This window comes from Carassius gibelio, chromosome A1 (assembly GCF_023724105.1).
Source record: "Carassius gibelio isolate Cgi1373 ecotype wild population from Czech Republic chromosome A1, carGib1.2-hapl.c, whole genome shotgun sequence".
Lineage (NCBI taxonomy): Eukaryota > Metazoa > Chordata > Actinopteri > Cypriniformes > Cyprinidae > Carassius > Carassius gibelio.
Window position 1 is genome coordinate 29,607,240 of NC_068371.1, and position 8,227 is coordinate 29,615,466.

Sequence of the window (8,227 nt, forward strand, 5' to 3'; positions counted from 1 at the left end):
CATGTGGTTTCATAAGAAAAAATATCCATATTTCAAAAGTAATAAACACTTTTTTTTCACTTCCAGTATCTGTCATATGTGGGAGGCATAAAGTAAAGATCTGTTAAGTAATAAACAATTCAAAAGAGTGTTACTGAGTAATTAATTTATTTTTCAGACAAAGTAATTAGCAAATTTAAATGAAATATTGATGATGCAACTATTAGTAAATTAATCACTTTAAAGTAACTTACCCAAAACTTACCACAAAAAAAATAGTTTAAAAAATAATTTTAAAACTATTTCATACTGATATGAAAATATTTTTCCGTCAAAATGCTAGAGATTTGATCACATGTGCACACTTTATAAAGGTTGTTAGCAGAAGATAGAAGCTCTTGCTCTCTTCATTCGCTTGAGGCTACAATTTGGCTAACAAAGTTGGTGAGCTGCAGGTCGATTTAATGCTGCTAGATTCTGTCCGAGTACAGAAAATGATTACACTATTACACTAACACTCAACTTCTAATCTGCAAATTTCAACAACAAATTAAATTTCAGGGCATTTTCTGAACTGCTTAATAGATATACTCCCCAACATTCTACCAGCTAACCAACCATAATAAGGTCAAATGAAAAGACTGAAGAAAATTACACTCACAAAACCGTACTATGGCAGGACTATTACATGGCAGTATAAGCTGATTTTAGCCTTTTTCTGTAAAGAATGGCATAAAAGAGTTAAAAACAACTGCAGAAATCATCACACTACACTACATTTTGGTTATGCTATGAAGTAAACAAACGCAATGCAAATACAAGTACAGGCTTCTGCTTTGTCTAACACAAACTGAATTAGATCATAATGAGATCAATCCATGTAGGTGTACAAGAGAGTAATGCAGTTTAGGCCCCGTTTGCAAGTTCAGTCTTGGGTGATCAGATTACAAGTGATCAGACCTGCATACAACACGTGCAGAATGTTTTCTGATCCAAACCATAGTGGGAGGTAGTCCATATCGCAATTAAATGAAAATTACATCAACCATTGCACTCATCTGTCAATCAAGCAGTGGTTTTAAAATTAGCTATTTATGCGTCACTGATAAATTATTACAACCTATTAATTTCTAAATGTGTCATTAATGTTATTGTGAACGATTCATCTGTGTGTTTTGAAAAATTGAGCTCATAATTTTGATCAAAACATCGCTAAAACGACTTCTCTCCATTGATTCTATCATTAAATCTGCTCAAACTCCGCCCCTTTTTCAATCGAACTTCTGTTCACATCAGCCTCAATACAACCAACAACCAAAATAACCAAGTACCTTCTTGACTTTTTTTTTTACCCGTTTCACTTCCATTACATCTTACATTACCACTTCTTAAAAACTTTATACCAATTATAATGCATGCAAGTAATGGTTTATATTCTTAAAAGGTATTAAAATAAATCTCACCATTCAGCTCTCTACGAAATGCGAAAACAGTCTGAACATTTACACATGCAAATCCTATTTTTCCAGAAGAAACCAGCTCTTTTTAAACAAACAACCTGCTTGTTTGCTTCCACTTTATGCAAAACAAGCATTTGGATTTTTGGTCGAAACTTTTCCACTGAACTCCATGTTATATCAGATTAACCTACAGGTTACGGTTATAAACTTTTTTTTTTTTTCTTTTTTAAACAGGGTTTTAGAAGTTCGGCAGTGATAAATGACACTCAATTATGTTCATTTATAATTCTGTGAGGTATCTCTGGCAACAGGACAACCAATGAAGAGAAGTGACCAGCTACAGTTAAAGGGCAGGATTTCCGCTGTGGCCAGTGGGGTTTATAAAATCCTCCTGCACATTTATCAAAATCACCTTTAATTAGGAACTGCAAAGGAAAGGCAAACCACAAACTAACATACACAGACCTGAAAGAGGGGATGGTACTAATCAAAGAGCACACAAACAAACGGGCAAGTCATTGCAAAGAATTCACACAAAACCCATTCACAGATAAACAAGCATTATAAACTATTCTCACCATACTGGTTCCAGACATAACTCAAAGCACACACATTAAAGACCTTTCCACTGGAACGAAGCAGGACAGGCGTAAAGCCTGTACCAATGACTACAGGTTGGCAATCTGCATTCAGGTGTCTGAAAATGTACAAAGAGAACTCTACTTTCAGTGTCCAACTCACTCACACACAAACTTTAATACAGATACATGCCTTCAAAAGTACACAAACCATATTCAACACTGCCAGACGATCACATTGATATGTATAAGAAACACTTCATACTTCAAACCCAAACTTATATACTATATACTCACAAGTCGAGAGTACTTAAGGCTGGGGACAATGGTCGGTCATCAATGAATGTCCTTCGGGCTAGTTTGTTTGGTATGTTTCATATGTCGGCTCTCATTGGCGGCAATTTGCACTATTCAACATGTTGAATCAGCGTTGCAGCCGTCGACAAGCGTCAGAACTCTGATTTGATTGTCTGGTAAGCGAATGAGTCAATGCGCGAGAATTAAAAAGTGAAAGTGATGAAAACAAGTAAATGAAGGTGGCACACACTGTTCTAATGTTACATGATCTTGCCCAAGTGTTCCAATATGCAAATATTTTCATAACATGAGCCACTTAAATGAAAGTTATCATCATAACTGATATTCAAAATGGTTATCAAAGAGCTGCTTTGTTTACATTTCATATATCTGTGTATATCTCGCATATCCTTGTTTCGATTTCTCCTTTTGAATGATGAATATATTCTATTGATAGCTGCTGATATAGACAGCTAATTCATCTCACAAAAGCGTAGAATGCACGTGTTAGTTTGAAGTCGGCTGTAGTTTGTTCAAGCGCAACTTTTCTATCGACAACGAGCGTCAATCTCGTCAGTTTTCGCCGCCGCTAGTTCGTTGATGTTGGCTTAGTGTGTCCCAGCCTTTACAATTAAATCACTTTGACTTGTGATTCAAACTTCTGCTCAAACCCTGTAAAACAAACTATTTGTAGTTGAGTTATAAAGTTATATTCTTTGTATTGAGTTATAAATATTCTAACTAATAAATTAAACAAGGTAGATCACTTGAAACTAATTGAGAATGTTAAACAATTATAATTAATGACAATTACAATATTGTGCTACAGCGCCACACTGGTCAATATGCGTTACTGCAGGATCTCACATTAGACTATACCAGATCAAAAGAATATGTAACAACAAAAATATTTGACGATTTCAACATCGTCAATAATGTTGACTTATCAATAAGTCAATCTATTTTGGCCTATACTGAAATAAAAGTATTACTTTATCCATGAAACATTTTTTTCAAACCCCAATGACATTTTAACAAAAAAGGGGATATTAATCCAAATGATTTAGCTGCTCTTTAAATTACAAAGAAAATAGTTCGGCAAATAAACAATGAAAAATATAAATGTAATGGGTGAAGGAATCCTTTAAAACACAAAATTAACTTCACATCCACATCTTATTTTTGATTATATTTGAGTTTTCGTGATTTAAAAACTGACAAGATAATTTGTTTATTCATCCATCAACAGTTATCGGCTACAGTTATTGTTGGCCAAAAGACAGTAGGTTGCTATCATCAGTCACCTCTGGGCATACCACAACTACAGCCAAGCCTGTGATACAGAACACCAGCAATATCTGCCAAATATGAAAATGGGAGAGACATTGAAAGAGCACGACACTACAATTGCATCAGAAGAAACAATCAAATCATTGTTTCCCTTAAACTTTCTCCCAAACTCGCTTCGACTTCATTTGCATGTTTAACTGGCAGATTAATTCTATACGAGCGTTGCAACACCTATACAGTGAAAATAATCATCATCAAAAGAAAATCAAGGAGCCTATGTCTTATTAGATTTTTATATTATACATTAAATAAATAATATACTAAAGTTATATTTACAAAAAAATTAAATGTGAGTGATGCTTCCATGTAAATCTCTACGCCACAATGCTAGGGTGTTGTGTTTTTTTAAAGCATGTTACTAAGTGGATAGGATTTTTGCACATTTATGCACCGACAGAATGTAAACAATTTTACTCAAAGGAAGTGAAAACTGAAACTGAAAATGAAAACGGTGTTATAATTTACTCACTCTCGTGTCACTACAAACCCTCTTGATATAATATGGAGATATTTTAAATAATGTCCTTATTCTCTTCCATGCAATTCTAATTATTTGGGAATGGAGCTTTTAAACTTCACCAAGAATGCAAAGGCACCAAATGTGCAATATACCACAAATCTCTTGAAGCCAAAACAACAATAACATTATTCTTTTCACAGAATATTTTACATAAACAAAACAGAGCTGAACAATTCATTCACAAAGTACAATGATCTGGTTCTTGAGGAATCAGCAGTGAATAATGACTTCAATTTCAGTGAGTTTGACACAAAAATTTGATATGAACTGGAATATAGTGCATTGCTACTTTTCTGATGCTTTTATTTCCTTTTTGTCTCCATTTTTTGCAACCGCACGGAAAATTTGCAGCCAGAATATTGCTTAAATTTCTCCATTTGCATTTGATGGAAGAAACTCCACTATTAATAAATAGATATTGTATCAATCAATATTCCATTCAAATCAATCTAGTGAGCTGCCTTGTTCCTTAGAAAGCTCTTAAATGTGTAAGCTTACATTACAAGACAGTGTGTGCACGGCACTATAGTTAACTTACCTCGAACACCCTTCAGGTTTCAGAGTCTCCCGTTCTCCCTCATCTGAAGACCATGCAAATAATTTCCACTGTGAAAATTTGTGAGCGCCTCTTCTCCTGTAGATTAAACCAGTGAGCTCAGGAGATCACAGACTCTATCCGAACACCTGTGGAGAAAAAAAGCAGTTCAGAGTCAGACCACCAACATACACATAACCACAGAAGATCTGAAGACAGTAGTAGATGTTTGTCAGAGGTAGAGGTTGTAGACTGATTTTCTTATTTGAGCATTTATTCTTAGATGTCAAGTAGAATTGGTTGCGCCCAGATTATGTGGAACTCATAAAAGCGATGATGATATTTCATGATATTTGTAAGCGAGGTTCCAAATAATGCCAATGCAGTTCAACATTATTCGGCAGCAAGAAACTCAAAATTCAATAAAGAAAAAAACTGTTCTCAAATATCACAGTATGCAATATTTCAGACAAAAGAGAAAAAAAAAAAGTGTTGGGCTTCTCTTTATTGCACAGCAACTCGGGACAAATAGTTGCAAATTATTGCTGAATGCTGCGGCAAGGCAAAGCCAAAACGAATAAAACGCTAGCCAGAATAAATCCGAGAAATATAAGAACTTTCCATAGTTCTAACAAACTTCACCACATGCTAATTCTTGACAAAGCCAAACCTACGGCAGCAATTACATGACTCACTTTGTGGATATGCACAACAAGAACTCCATTCTCTAAACGCACAAGCTGACTAGTTAAAAGAACCAGGGAAGATTTCCCTGTAGTCTACAAGAATGACAAAACAACATTCAAGGTTCAGATCAGAAAAAATAAACAAGCATTGCATTAGCACACCTTCATGTTTCTTTAGAGATTTTGAGTAAAAATGAGCATGCGAATTGGGCTCCCAAACACACAGTAGTTAAATTATAAGATATTACTTCTTAAACTCAACAAAATGCATCTGTATCTTAAAAGGTCACTCCTTCCTCACCAAGAAAAAAACTGCAATGTATTACCCCGATAGCATGCATTCAGCAATTTAGTACACAATTTGTGCATTGACTCCTCACTGTGAAACAAGTTTGAGGCTGTTAATAAACCTAACTCCTCATCAATATCTAAATCGTGGTCTTGAGCCAGTCTCGGCAAATTCACAACACTTTATAAAAGACCAGTCTTTAAGGTTCGTACATAATGCAGTAAAAGTCACTTAAGTTCAAACCAGGGCAACCAAAGGTTGTAATACCTATAAATAAAACATTCAGTGTTATATATTCATGCTTGGCAAACCACACCCAGCAAACATGGGCTTTCCTTTTGAATAATATCACAAATATGCAAAGTATGAGAGCTCCTTGACTGTGACAAACATATCTATACTGAGCACATTTCAAGCACAAAACTTCCTATGGTCAAATAGATTTTGACAGTCTTCTGAAGAAGGTTTGCGTGGTTTCTTTATGTTTTTACTCATTTGTGATCCACCCTGCTGTGTGTGTGCAGGCCTGGTCTCTCTCGAGTAACCCAACACAGATACCTGCACACGGAGGAAGCTAAAAGACAACAAAACACCATTTATATCTGCAGTCCAGAGGCGTATCACGTTTGGCTGGATATACGGTTTCAAAACGAGGGTTTTAGCAACACTGTAAGAAAAGTAAATGGGGCTTGATGTAACAATGGAGAGCTGTGAAAACACGCTGCTGCTGCGGCCTCACGAACTTCCTTGTAACCTGCTGGATTCTCTGAAGAGGACAAAAAACCGAGGAAAGTTGAGGGAAGCAACGGCGTTTACACGGGAAACATACGTGTTTTGAATGTAAAAGGACTGTGCATTCTGAAATAAATGTTTTTAAATGAACAGTTGATATGCGTTGCGATTAAAAGTTAGGTATGAGACAGGGAAAACCCCGGGGTGGGAAAACAAGCTTGTTTTAGCATCTCCAGCCATAATGGCATCTGCAAGAAAGTTATACGTGCCTTCCTATGAATGCATGTTTTTTAAGGAAAATCTATTACACGATCTAATTAAATTAAAAAGTACTTAGTCTATTTATTTGTGACGTTTAAAATCAAATAATCCGAGATGAGACATTCTTTGGGGTTTCCTAAATCACGTATAACTCAATGGGAGCAAGGCGAATCGAGCATGGAAGAAAAGTATGAACGAAAGCAAAACAAATCTTACCCATGTGGAGCACGACAACAACAAATATTCCACATAAAGCACTTTTCCCATTGCAATTAAAGAAAATAAATCAGGGCTCCGCCAATTCCATTCCCACTGAAAAAAAGTGAAGTTATTCCACAAGCGAGCGCATTCCCCTCATTATAATCCTAGAGGTATCCCATTTTCCAAAGAAAAAATTCAGGAGCATGGATGCCAGAGCCTTCTCGCTAACAAAGGAAGCCGACAATCCTCAATAAAACCCAAAGAATCGGTGTAGAAGAAAAAAAATCTCAGCTCCGGACTACAAATGGACAAACGGCGGATCCAAGACGTCCCAAACTTGTGCAGCCCTTTTTTCTCTCGAAGAAGAAGTTGTTCCTGTTTCGCCAAAGCTTTGGGGGAGGGGAGCTATTTTATCAAGCTCCTGGCCAAAGACAGAAAGCGAGAGAGCTTAAAATCCCGCAGGCTCTTGTGTGCTAGAGAGCCACTAGAATAAACGCTTTAAAACACGTCTGCGGTGTATTAGTAGAGCGAGTGATATGCGTTAAAAATAGCAGTGGATCAAATAATAACCGCAGCTGGCTGCAGCGACACAAAGATCTCTTCTGAGAACCAGCGTCAGTCCTCATAAACATTACATCCACACACGTGTAGGGCTATGTTTCTTGCGATATCCTTCGACATCATATGTTTTAGGTGCAAAAATGATACTCTGTTTCCTTTATCCTTTGGACTGCTCTCATTTACAGTGGTTGGGAAAAGCCGCTATATTTTAATGGTGAAAAGTGTGCTGTTGGAAAAACACAGAGGGGTGTCCGATTCCGCGCGAAGGGGCTTCGGGAGCGATTCAGTCTCCCCAAAACGTGCTAGTCGCAGCCTTTCGTTGTGAAACTAGGGTGATTTAAATAGCTCACGGCACTAACATGGCTTCCCCCATCAGAGCTGAGCGAGTGCTGCTGATGTGTGCTCGCCACCCCCCTCTTTGATCCGGATGGTTCAGTCCATATTGTAATAAGTAGCGATTCTAGGTCAGGTTGACTCGCCAGTGAATATAGTGACTGACGCCGGAGATCAATTCGAGCCACTGTGCCAGAATCCACCCGAAATTCTTTGTTATTCAAATCTATGCAATTGCTAATCAACGAAAAGAAGAGCTCACCTGTGTAGTAAAGACATGTTGAATCATAGTGTGCACCGGTTTGTTAAGAGAGAGACATTGAGAGGTAAGAGAAGGTGTCAAAATTATTATTATTATTATTTATAAAAAAAAGACATATTACAGCCAATGAACATGACAGTAGTTAAATATTAGTGGCATATAGTAAAATATTGAATATGGACT

General features: G+C 36.7%; 1 protein-coding gene across 3 annotated transcripts in view; it reads right to left on the reverse strand.

Annotated features, from left to right (window-relative positions):
• Positions 1–7,859, reverse strand: part of LOC128017789 (B-cell CLL/lymphoma 9 protein) — a 51,141-nt gene extending 43,282 nt beyond the window's left edge. For 2 of the 3 annotated variants that reach the window (XM_052603335.1, XM_052603342.1), the window contains exons 1-2: positions 6,904–7,809; positions 4,723–4,868 (exon numbers count right to left, since the gene is read on the reverse strand). The gene's annotated coding sequence lies outside the window, so the exon portion shown is untranslated. Of the gene's footprint in view, positions 1–4,722; positions 4,869–6,903 lie in introns of all 3 variants that reach the window. The other variant, XM_052603327.1, reaches the window with a different exon arrangement.
• Between the last annotated feature and the right edge of the window lie 368 nt (positions 7,860–8,227).